Source organism: Carya illinoinensis, chromosome 1 (genome assembly GCF_018687715.1).
Source record: "Carya illinoinensis cultivar Pawnee chromosome 1, C.illinoinensisPawnee_v1, whole genome shotgun sequence".
Taxonomy (NCBI): Eukaryota; Viridiplantae; Streptophyta; class Magnoliopsida; order Fagales; family Juglandaceae; genus Carya; species Carya illinoinensis.
The window spans coordinates 54144863-54159408 of NC_056752.1; positions in this window are offsets into that span (position 1 = coordinate 54144863).

Sequence of the window (14546 nt, forward strand, 5' to 3'; positions counted from 1 at the left end):
ACTCTTGCACTTCATCACAATTTTCTTGACTGGGTAATGGTCTTAGATTAAAAGAAGTTATATACGGGTCAGGAAATCCATTCATTGGACAACCATGGATAAGTACGAACTTCGTAGATCACATTAATAGAAAACTTTAACTTATATTAAATATAGTTTTAAACTATGTAAATTATGCATGTACACTCGTTTTAAAAAATAATAAATCTATTATTAAAAAGTAAATTTTTTCATGATTCTAATAAATTTATCTAAATTAAAGAAATATATATATACGACAAAGTAACCCGTGCCACAGGATATGGGGTTCTATTTTATCTTTCTCTCACCATAAACTGAGCTGTACGTGCAAGAGCTTTCCGGAAGTTGATGCGAGGGTACTAGCTAGGGAAGGTGACATGCATACTCTGACTAACTGCTAGCCTGGGCAGGTTTTATCTGTGCCACTATACCAGATTTAATTTGTCTTGCTCCCCTCTCATTTTCAGATGCTGCATGTCAAGTTGGCTAATTTAATTACGACGATTATGTACAGTGATTATAGAAAAGTAATTTTATAAATTAATATAATTTATATAATTTGTGTTAGATTTATTTTATAATAAAATTAATTTTATAATTTGATAAATTATATAAAAGACATATTAATTTATTTTATATAATCTCTATGTGACTAAATTATTTCATTTTAATTATTAAAAGCACACTCGAGAGAATACATTATCTTTAATTATGTCTGAACATCAAGTTAATATAAGTATCACACTTCTTTTCTCTTCTTTTTTTTTTTTTTTCTTGGAAACAGTATAACACTTCTTCTAGATATATTATTTTATATATAAAAAAAAAAACCGATACAGCTAGTCACATTAACGAAATATATAAAAAAAAAAAAGTAAAAGTAATTACATATAATTTTTTTTAATATTTATATATCTTTAATTACATGATCTGAGCATCAATGATATATAGCCGCGCAACGTCCAACCCACCGCCAACTAATTACCTAATTGATCGCTATCATCATTTATATATATATATATATATATATATATCATCGAATAATTAAGATGCATAAATAAAATAAGAAATATTTGTTTCCAGTTATTTGATACAACGTCAATACAAATTTATAAAACGATAATGCTAATTAAAATCATGAAGACGCAAAATATTTTTCATCGTAAATTCCAAACACAATTAAAAAAAAAAAATGCCGCGCGTACGTACCTGATCTAGAAATAACATGTATATATTGCCTCGCCTAGATAAAGAAAAATAAAATAAAAAGCATGAAATAGCAAGAAATTAAACTAAAGAAAAATATCCCAATATCACACCGAATTAATACATGTGTGTTACATTACATACAAACCAATGGGACTATATATACTAACGTACTTCCAGGGCCGGCTCCAAAATAAAAAAATAAAATTAAAAATGAGATATTTTTTTTAATTTTTAAAAAATAAAATAAAATAAAAACCATTTCATTATATAAAATTTTAAATAAATTTTTTAATTTTTAATATGTGCAAGGCCTTATAATACTAAATTTAATATCCAATACAATAAATTATTTATATTTTAAATAAGTTTTTAAGATCTTACTAAATTAATGTGCTAAATTTACATTGAGGCCTCATTTTAAGTTATAGTATTTAATATAAATTCAAAAAAAAACTTTATTTAAAGAGTTTAAATAAAATATCATTTTATTGAAAATTTTAAAAATATTTTATATAATAATATTATATTTTATTGTATTATAATTACGAATGACTAACTCTAATTCCGTTTAAGGCCTCAATTTATATTGAGCCGCCTCTGCGTACTTCTCCATTTTACATTTTCGTTACGTTTATACCTATACATGATGATTATCCTTTTGCAATTTTTTTGCCTAATTCTTATAATTATGTGCACCCGTTTTAAAAAATAATAAACCTATTATTAGAAAGTAAATTTTTTCAAGATCATTCTAATAAATTTATCTAAATTAAAGAAATATATACGCCAAACATACACGTACATCTACGACTTTAATTATGTTAATAGATCATATCCAAACTAACCCGTGCCTCGAGATACGGGTTATCGTTTATCTTTGTCTCACCATAAACTGAGCTGTACGTGCAAGAGCTTTCTGAAATTAAGTTGATGGGAGGGTAGGGAAGGTGACATGCATACTCGACTAGCTGCCAGCCTTGTCCGGCCGGTCTATCTGTACGACTATTCGAGATTTAATTTGCCTTGCTCCCCCTCTCATTTTCAGATGCTGCATGTCAAGTTGACTGATTTAATTACGAGGAATATGCGTAAGAATTTTATTTTAATTTTATGTACCGCACATCCATATTTAATGGATTTAAATTAGTTCAATCTTATCATTTAATTTATTAAATTATAGTAAAATTAGAATACCTCTATATCTAATTATAATGAAATACAAATTCTCTAGATTTTCTTATAGCTGGAAATCTATAAATAGCATCAAGGAGTTAAAGGATTTTTACCTACAACATTATTGTGTCTCTAGCCATTATGAGATACTTAAAGGTAAAGTTGTTAGTGTGCTATTTCTCTCGTAACCAAGTTAGATTCTCTATCAAACAGATGAAAAAATATATATATTTAATTATCATTGTGGATCATAAAAAATCGAAAATATAATTATTAATGTTCATGTTAAAATATTTAACATGTGGTATCAGAGTCAGATTGTAGATTTTTTATGATCTCAATAAAATATACAGTAAATATGTGCTTTCATATATTGTGATTTTACTATGTTGCGAAGGACTGAAAATATTGGTTTTACAATCTAAGAGAGAAATTTTTACAATGGTATGTTCCTTTTACATCTATTATGTGAAAGATCCAAACAATAAAAATACGCACATGCATTTCAATGTTCTTATTTTTACTTATGCCAAATTATGTTTGTGTTGGAGGAAGAGAATCTCTCATAAACCATTCTCAATTCCAACAACATATTGATATATCTTTTTCGAAGCAGATCTTGCTATGATTTTATTTTATTTCTCCCTTACTTTACATACACTGTAATTTATATTGCGTATTGTAATGGAGAAAAGTAGCTGAAGTATATTTGTAGAGAAGAACCTCGCCGTGAGCCGTTGGGTAAGGGAATAGCCTCGTAGGTGGTGGCTCAATGCATAGTGTAAAGGAGTGGTTTTGAAGGGTCACGCAAAGGGGCTGTGAAGCCTAGAATGGGCGCCGCCCATGACTGTTCATGGTTCTCGTAGAATGATGGGAAGGTCAACGCCACGAAGAGGCTGAGAACCTGCTCGCTAGCATCCCTGTAAAGAACCTGAGTTTGTGTACTCCATGCAGGTTGATGAGAACAGGTGTATGAGAAGCTGTTTTTGGGTAGATGCAAGATCAAGGTCTGCATATCAATATTTTGGATATGTGACGATTGATGCAACGTATCTCACAAATATTTATAATATACATTTTGTGCCGTTTTTAAGAGTTAATCATCATCACCAAACCATAATATTTGGTTGTGCATTGTTAGTCAATAAAACAACTGAATTTTATATATGGTTATTAAGAACATGGCATGCAGCAATGCTTGGGCGTGCCCCTTCAATTATTATTATTGATGATGACAAAGTCATGGCTAAGGTTATTGCATAGGTACTTTCAAATACAACTCACCGGTTGTGCTTGAGGTATATTTTACAAAAATTTTCAAAACATTTGGCACATATCTTTAACAAGTTTCTAGACTTTTCGAAAGAGTTTCGTCATTGTATTCATGGGACAATAACATGTGATGAGTTTGAGGAGGAATGAAGTTCAATAATGATGAAGTATGGTCTAGTTGGTAATGATTGAATGCAAAATCTATATAATCGACGGGAGAAGTGGGTTCTGGTGTGACGCCCCCAAATTCCGTTTGGGATTGGACAGACATTTGAAACGTCAAGACATGCAACACAAGGTTACCTACCTCCGTTCATGACATATAAGATGCAATGTTCTTAACATGCATCTAATATTATGCAATATTCGCAACAGATAATTTTTTTTTTCTTTAACAATACTATGCACCAAATTGAAAATATACCAAATGCTTAAAACATACTTCATATATAAAGACCCATTGAACAGATCACAACACTAGTCCAAAATGGTTATGATCTAAAAAGTACTAGAGATGCAACTCCATTGTGCAAGTAGTAATTTACGTTAACTACTATATTAACATTGACGTCGCACCGTAGCTTAATCAATTGTGTCTAGTTGATCAACTCCTGATTCTCCTTCAGGTCCTGTAACAAGATATACCATTCGAGGGGAATGGTAGTTGAGACTACCAAAATGAGATTTGATTACAAATCTCAGTAAGTTAACAAAAAACTTCCACACAAGCTAATGATGCATGGATGACAGTAAAAGCATAAATGCATAATCAAATTCATAAGTAATTAAAGCATAACTTGGCGTACAACATAACATAATTGACATAACTTAAATTGAAACATGAACTGAACTTGATTTGACATGAACTTGATTTGAAACTTGAATTAACATGAAAAATACATACTCCACAGTTGTTGTGGCCCCATGTATTCTACGTGTAAATACATACTCTACATTTATTGTAACCCCATGTATTCTACACAAACTTGACTTAACATGAAAAATACATTCTCCACAGTTGTTGTGGCCCCATGTATTCTACGTGTAAATACATACTCCACAGTTGTTGTGGCCCCATATATTTTACGGAAACTTATTCTTTAACTGCTTAAATACACACTCCACAGTTGTTGTGGCCCCATGTATTTTACGTGTAAATACATACTCCACAGTTGTTGTGGCCCCATATATTTTACGGAAACTTATTCTTTAACTGCTTAAATACATACTCCACAGTTGTTGTGGCCCCATGTATTCTACGTGTCACAATCGCTGTGTCTAACGTAGTGTATACGTCATAATTGCTGTGACCCCATACATAAGTAATCAAGATGAAACGTGACTGGAATACGAAATGACTGAAACCCTGACGTAACATAACGTGACTTGAATATAACTTGAAATACATGACCAACTTGAGATAGAAACATTTCGTAACATGGCATAACATATAATAGACAACATATTTAACATGACATACTTGCAACAATAAATGTTATATGACGTGACATACATGTAATAGATAGTATACTTAGCATGACGTACTTGTAAGGTACAGTAATACATGACAGAATATATTATGTAACAGATAAAAATTGATGACAGAATAAATTCTGTATAATAGACAATTACGTGATAACTTGGCATGGCATGACATATGATAAAACACATACATACACTGTAGTTCTTTTACTTAGCACACATACACAGTAGACTGCTAGGTGTTGCTTACTAACTTGCTGTCTATCCCGTATATATTTGCCTTTGAGATTATGTCATTCCTTAACTCTCTTACTTTAATCAACAATTATATTATACTTCTTTCCACAAGGTTGGCCAAGTTGTATCGACACAATCTCCAAACCTAAAACTTCAAGTAAATAATCTTCTGAAACTCTTCTTTAGAAAAACATAGACGATATACTTTAAGTGTTCTTATAAATACCATAATTAGTAGAGAATTCATCAAAATTAAGCCGTTAACCTCTCTCTCTTTCTTTTTGTTTTTTTTTTTTTTGTTTTTTAACAAAATTGGTGGCCCTCTGTTTTAGACCAGACAACTCTGATCCGCATGATTTTTATAGGTCTTCTGTAGCTGTCAGGTGTCGCATAGCTATGACACTACTTTGCTCTTCTGTAGTTGTCAGGCGCCGCAGCTATGATACTACATTGCTCTTCTGTAGTTGTCAGGCGCCGCATAGCTATGACACTACTTTGTTTTTCTGTAGTTGTCAGGCACCGCAACTATGATACTACATTGCTCTTGTCTCTTATAGAGAAATGCTTCACGAGAGATGATTTGTCATAATTTTCTCTATAAAAGAATTATTCAATTTATCTTCTTTCACATCTCATCTTCTTCACTTTTATGAAATTAATCTGCATTCTTACTCTGCAATCTCTTTCTGCTTACTCACGTTGCAATGGCTCAGCAATCTTCTCATTACCAAAACATGAGATATTCTGCACCTCGTTCACCAGTTGTTTATGCTTCTTCCGTAGGTGCTATAATGCAATCCAATAATGATCTGACTAATAAGTCAGATAATGAACTTATCTACGAGCTTGTGAGTCTCGGTACTCGATATTCATCAGCCATTGTCGCATATTCTCAGCGGCTACAATCCAGGACTGGTGAGGTTGACAAACTCCATGAGAATATTTCTATCCTTCAGAGGCTTCTTATGGAATCCAACATGAAGATAAAAGCAGTAAAGCGAGAGAACAGAGATTTAAAATCTTTACTTAACTCTTCTTTTCGAGTGGCTACTCCTTTAGATAGGAAAGACATGCAAATTTTTGAAGAGTAAGAGCGTTTAAAGATTGAGGCAAAGAGTATCAAATTTCTGTAATTTTGCTTTATGATAATAAAATAATACTTCACAAATATTCATATTTGTGTTTCTATCTTCTGGTAGATGTTTTATGTGCTCCATTTTATTTCTTTTAGGGATTTTCATAAATATGACATGATCCAATGACTCATATAAATATGCATTTAATCATGCATATCCAGACTCTCAGTAATCTTCAAGTTAATAAAAACCTCAAAGAGTTCTACTGGTCTAGGACTAACTTACTTCTTTATAATCGCAACAATCAGTCATCTTAATAAGTGGTACTTCGATAACTGACCAGTTAATAACTTAAACTTGAGACTTTCTCTCTTATGATTGTCATAACTCTTCTATCCATCATGAGTTATCAATTATTCTAGCTCTAAATGATTTGTTCCTAATGTTCACATAAATTCTCAAGATCAAGATTTTACTCCCCATATAATAGTCTTCAAAAGAAGATCGATCTATGTATCCATAAAGATAGTGCTTTGCCAGAAATCATTTACTGGCGGCGTGGTAATACTATTCTCATAAATGAATCCTACTAAGGCTAAAGTTTCTCCTAATCAAATTACTTTTCCAAACACAATTTCTATCGTATTCTCAGAATCAAAACAATTCTCCAAATATGTGGAATACCATTCATCAATCCTACACATCCTTTCTCATATTACTAAAAGGTATTCTATATCTACATTGGTATGAACAATAATACTTCTAATGAAAATTGTTACTCTTACCACTAGGGTAACAATTCAACTTCCAAGCTGAATTCTCAAGCACTACCACAATTAATGAAAACAATGACTCGTTTGAATCAAACAATGTACAATTTACCAATCCCAATGACTTGACCTACTCCAAAATAACAATAATGCAATACTACCATAAATTGCAATCAAATCAACGTTAACTATGTTTACCTCAACTAATCCTTCATCCATCGGAAAATTCTGATCCTCTTGATTGTTATCTTCCTTAGGATTTCGAGATATTCTATCACGAATCATGTGTCCCTTCTTGAAACACACGAGTATATGTATTAAAACCACATACTACCTTTCATACCTTAAGAAATTCAAGCCTACTGACGACTAAAATTTCAAGCCTAATGTTTGGTGCATTTCCTAAGGACATGTTGATTTACTGCCCAGAGACGTATTACTCTGAGACCACCCTGTGACGCCCCTAAATTCCGTTTGGGATCGGATGAACATTTGAAGCGTTGAGACATGCAACACAAGGTTACTTGCCTCCGTTCATGACATATAAGATGCAATGTTCCTAACATGCATCTAACATTATGCAATATTCGCAGCGGATAATTTTTTTTTCTTTAACAATACTATGCACCAAATTGAAAATATCCCAAATGCTTAAAACATACTTCATATATAAAGACCCATTGAACAGATCACAACACTAATCCAAAATGGTTATGATCTAAAAAGTACTAGAGATGCAACTCCATTGTGCAAGTAGTAATTTAAGTTAACTACTATATTAACATTGACGTCGCACCGTCGCTTAGTCAACTGTGTTTAGTTGATCAGCTCCTGATTCTCCTTCAGGTCCTGTAACAAGATCTACCATTCCGGGGGAATGGTAGTTGAGACTACCAAAATGAGATTTGATTACAAATCTCAGTAAGTTAACAAAAAACTTCCACACAAGCTAATGATACATGGATGACAGTAAAAGCATAAATGCATAATCAAATTCATAAGTAATTAAAGTATAACTTAGCGTACAATATAACATAATTGACATAACTTAAATTGAAACATGAATTGAACTTGACTTGACATGAACTTGATCTGAAACTTGAATTAACATGAAAAATACATACTCCACAGTTGTTGTGGCCCCATGTATTCTACGTGTAAATACATACTCCACAGTTGTTGTGGCCCAATGTATTCTACACAAACTTGACTTAACATGAAAAATACATACTCTACAGTTGTTGTGGCCCCATGTATTATAGGTGTAAATACATACTCCACAGTTGTTGTGGCCCCATGTATTCTACACAAATTTGACTTAACATGAAAAATACATACTCCACAGTTGTTGTGGCCCCAGGTATTCTACGTGTAAATACATACTCCACAGTTGTTGTGGCCCCATGTATTTTACGTGTCACAATTGCTGTGTCTAAAGTAGTGTATGCGTCACAATTGTTGTGACCCTATACATAAGTAATCAAGATGAAACGTGACTGGAATACGAAATGACTGAAGCCCTGACGTAACATAACGTGACTTGAACATAACTTGAAATACATGACCAACTTGAGATAGAAACATTTCGTAACATGGCATAACATATAATAGACAACATATTTAACATGACATACTTGCAACAATAAATATTATATGACTTGACATTATATGTAATAGATAGTATACTTAGCATGACGTACTTGTAAGGTACAGTAATACATGAGAGAATATATTATGTAACAGATAAAAATTGATGACAGAATAAATTCTGTATAATAGACAATTACGTGATAACTTGGCATGGCATGACATATATGATAACACACAGACATACACTGTAGTTCCTTTACTTAGCACACATACACAGTAGACTACTAGTAAGTTAAAAGCTAACTTACCTCGATCTCCGCGTTTCTTATAAAACTTTAAGCGCGATCACGAGGAAAAATTTTTCGAAATGGGCTTGCAAAAGAACTCTTAAAAGCTGTCCGAGAGATAGTGTTTGATATTCTTTTAATGGAAAGTATAAATAAATATAATTTCGTGGGGAGAGGTGGCTGGAGATACTTATGGATGAGATATGGAAGAGATGAGGCTGGAGTGAGAGTTAAGTGTAGGACTCTCTTATCTGAAGTGAGAGTTAAGTGTAAGACTCTCTTACCTGGAGTGAGAGTGGAGTGTAGGACTCTCTTACCTAATAATATCTATGAAATTAGTTTAAATATTTTTATCTAATAATATCCACAAAATTATTTTAAGATATTTTTATCCAATAATATTTACAGTTTTGAACAGACGTTTTGTCCGAAAATATGAAAAAATGTTATTACGCCATAAGACCTTAAATAACCCCCCGAGTCTAATGGCACAAACCATAATAGATTTTGACACTTCTAACTATCTCCAATAATCAAAAACACACTTCTGATACCATAGTAAATAATAACACTAACTATGTAGTTAGACAAAAACCTATACAATTAATGGATTCGTGAAAACTTATGGGGTCTTCACGAGGTTCCTAAAGTTAATAGAAATTTCACAATTGAATTTCTAGCGGGCTGTTACATCTCGCTTATTTGCGAACCACGTTTTTTGCTAGTATGTCAATCACGAAAATGAGTGAGAGTATGAATAAATTTTTTAAGGATTATGTTCGTTTAAATTATGGTGAGTGACTTTGTGCATCAGTACGAAAAAGCCTTAGATGCACGCTATTTTAAAGAGAAATGGAAGGATGTGAGAACAAAATCGACTAGGGCAATTTTGAAAACATATTGGAAAATTGAAGAAGAGGCGGCCAAAGTGTACACTAGGAAGTCTTTCGAAATATTTCAAGATGAGCTATTTAATAGCTAACGGTACAAAGCTTCCAAAGGTTAAAAAGAGGGTGAAAGTAAGATGTATGAGGTGACATCTAATAGCAAAAATAAACGTGTTTATTATGTGACTTTGGAGAGTAGAGAAGTAAAGACAATATGTACATGCCATATGTTTGAGCTTTTGGATATTGTTTATAGGCATATCCTATGTGTCCTTGTAAAAAAATCAAAATTAAATGTGTTGCATTCTCACTATGTGGTAGAGAGATGTACAATCAATGCTAAGAGTTGAGTAATACTTGAAATACCAGTTTCTGAGGGACATGTAATGACACAAAAAGAACCGATAATGCTAAAAAATAAGTTAATGATACAGTTTTACAATATTGTAGAACTTGGCTCACAATCAAGTTTTAGAATGAATCACCTTTTTCTTACCTTAGAGAAGGTACACAAGGAGTTGCTTTTGATGGAAGATGTTGGAAAAAAAATTAGAAGGTGAAGACATGTCACGTAATGATTCTCCTATGTTAAGATCATTTCTCACAAACTGTACAAGATTCTCAATGAGTGCCAACGAAAGGAAAACCAAAATTGTTGAGAGTAAAAAACCAGAAAGAAACTCAAGCAGTAAAGAAAATGCATTGTAGCATTTGCAAGATTGAGGGCCATACAAAGAACAACTGCCCTTCGTTGGGATATAGTACTTATCAGAAACTTTTGATTTTGTTTTAATCTAATAAGTTTAATTTTTATACTTTTTGTTTAACCCAATGTTTCAAATTTTGTGTAATTTTATATCTACACATGGATTTTGATGATAACAAATAAATTCAAAGAATAAAGGAGTCTCAAGTTCAAGTTGTCTACACAATGGAGTCAAGCACATCAAGGAAACAAGCATGAGCAAGAAGGGAACGAGTTCACATTAAAGTCATAAAGTAATGTTGTAAATCTCTTAAAAATTTGAAATTAGGATTAAGACTCAAAATTAATATTTTATCATAAAACATTAAAATACATTTTCCACATGTACATGAATATTTTAAAAATTAAATTTAAAAATTTTGAAAAATGATTGATTGTCATCTTTCACATGTGCATACCTTGATTAAAGGGTTAAACTTTGAAAATATTAAAAATGATTGATTGTCATCTTTCACATGTGCGTGTTTTATTTGAATATTTTCAAAAGTGATTGATACTTTTTTTGACTTATGCAAAAAGTAGATAATTTTGTTTGAAAAATTTGAAAAGTAAAGTATGCTCCTTTTGTCATATGCAAAAAGTAAAAGATTAGATTTAAATTTTTTGAAAAGGAAAATGTGCTCTTTTTGTCATATGCCAAAAGTAAAAAATTAGGTTTGAAATTTTTGAAAAATAAATGATGTTGTCTTTGATAATTAAAAAAGAAGAACCTTTTATTTAAATTTTTTGAAGAAGTGAATGATGTTGTCTTTGACGTGTGAATCTTTTTAAATTTGAATATGAAGTCTTATATGCTTATAAATAGATTATTTGAGAGTTTCACATTTACAACATTCAGAGCATACAACATTCATTCAAAACTTTCATTTTTTCTTCTCTAAGCATTGAGCCTTAATCTTTATTCATTTTGAGAGATATAGTTTGCGCTATATTGTTCTTATTTCACTCATTGATGATTGTTTTCTGATAACCTACCCACTATCAGCTCTTGTATCAGTAAAATGGTGTGTATAACCCTTACGCGTGTAGAAAGTGTTCTACACAGGGAATAGTTGAATCACCACATGTAAAGTGATTGCAAGTGTAGAGGGTGTTCTACACGGATCCTTTGAAGCAGTGTTGTTCAAAGGTGTAATAAGTTTCTATCTCCACCTGAAGGAGATTGAATAGTGAATTTAGGAATTCTCAAGGGATAGCTTGAGGCGAGGACATAGACAGTGGAGCCGAACCTCATTAACATACTGAGTTTGCTTCTCTTACCCTTATTCTTTATATTTATTGCTATTTTATATTTTGTTTATATTTTATATTTTATATTTGATTTATAATTGTTATTTTTTTTAATACAACTCAATTCACCTCCCCTCTTGTGTTAGTCATCTGAATAACACTTTTATTGTCTTCCATGTAGGAATCTTGAAAACATAAATGAAGACACATCACAAAGGGTGGATCTTGAAGAACATATCATATGATGGTGAGTGAATTAGTTGGGAGTTGTTGAATTTATGTGCTTATTACCATGTATATTTATTTGATATTTTTAATGTTACAGGAGTTCAATATGGAAAGTGATGGTGCTGTTGAATTTTTGACGTCAATGTATTTGGAGCTATTTATTTGGTACTATGTATTTGGTATTATGTATTTGGAGCTATTTATTTGGTACTATGTATTTGAAGCTATTTACTTGGTACTATGTATTTTGACCTCTATGGATTTGGTACATTTGATTTCAACCTATGTATTTGGCCAACAAAGAGAGGAAGTGATCTAATTTCTACTCAGGGCACGAGAGCTGTATAAAATTTTGTTACTTGGGATTCAGAGAACATGGCAGATGTTCTTCGCTTAATTTCTTGCTCAGATCATGTAATTAGATATGGTTAGATATGAGGGTATTATAGAATGAAGATTCCAAATTGATATTTAAAGCTATATAAAATTCTGCTACTTGTGATTCAGCAAGTACATAAATTCTTGACTTAATTTCTTACTCAGATCATGTAATTAGATGTAGTAATTAAAGTATTTTTGTGAGAACATCTTTGTTGCCATACTCAGCCCAGGTGCTCTGTTTAATAGCTGGCTATTTGGTTAGCTTTTGTACAAGGAATTATATTTAGCAAGTGACACAGATTTATTTCTAAGCTTTGTTTTTGGTGTAGTCAACCCAGGTGCTCTGTTTTTTTTGCTCAACTCAGGTGCTCTGTTTCTTTGCTCATTTGGTCAAGGACTTCATAATATTTGAGCTAAAAAAAGCTGCATTTGGTTTGCCTAGAAGCTAAGATTTTTTGCTATTATTGGTCAGGGACGGTCAAAGACTCGAAATATTAAAATAAACACAAACTAAATATTAAAATATTAACCCCCAGATTTTGGTACAAGCTAGCTAGGCTGATTAACTAAGCATTAAGTAAATATTAATATATGATACTTGTAATTGGCAATATATACTTTAAAGAATCTTATATATGGTTTTGGACATTGTCATATGAGAGTATTCTGAAAAATGAAAATGCAGTTTTTGTTCATTTTCAAGAACCCCCTGTTTTGAGCAATATTCACAAGTTTCCAATTTGACAAACATCTCCAAATTCACCAAAAAGAAAGTTATAGACCACAACCATCAAGCAAACAACATCAAGCTCATTTTCAAGGATTACATCATCAAGTTCATTTTCAAGGATTACATTCATTGAGCTGATTATCGTTCAAACTTCAACATAATTACAGCACAAAGTACAACAATACATAACCATGACAAGAATAATGTTCCCTTATACTTCTTTTCCATAACTTTAAACTTTGCTTCTTTAGCCATTACACGTTCTTGGTTGATCCTGTTGTTCCTTCTTTGAGCTAACTCAAATGTCATTTTGCAACAACCATTTTGCCTCAAAAGTTGAACCTTGAGTTGCCTATTTTTGTGGATGGACAACCCCTCTTGTCTTGCACAAGCACAAGTCTAACCACAGGTCCTCCACCTTCAAGGGTGGCTGACCCATTCAAGTCACACTACTCCGACTTCCTCCTCAACTCGCAAACTTCAATAATCAAATTCACAATCTAATAATAATAAACAATGTCGAGATCCTCTGTGGATCTCCCAATCAAATTCACAAGGGTTGACTTAGTGCGTCGTTTACCTCTTGGAGAAGTGAGAACTTCTCAAAAATTCTACCAATTAAGAGTCTCCCGATGAGACTCTCAATTAAAGCACCAGTTTAGTGTTGGAGACATCAGTCAAGCCCTCACACACTAAGGATTTATCTTCTCCTTGTTGTTCCTCAAATGATCGATATGACTCATTGTTTGGTCTAGATCACGTGTAGCCCGAATAGAGCGTTGGTGAATTGAGGCTAGGCGATCTCCAGTAAGGTGGTGATGGTGCACGGCCAAAAGCTCAATGGGTATGCTAGGCGCCACTTGTGTGTTAGGGTTGATTGATGAGTGATTAAGGCTAGGGTTTAGTGTGAGTTTTGGCCAAGGCAAATGGGGGTACATAGCTAGGGCAAATGTGGCATATAGATCTCCTACAAGTTAGGGATTTTGCAATTCCTAAAATGTAGGAGTTTGAGATGTGAGATCTAGATTGGACAAGGCTAGCCGAAAATGGATAGGAGGAAATGGGATTGATTTGTTTTGGTGGGAAATGGAATTTGAGTAAGTCAATCAAGGGCTATTGACCAATCACACAAATTATGAAAAATTAAGATGAGAGAAAATAGGATCTAGGGTTTCGTTCAAGCCAAGGAGGCTATGGCCAAATGGTT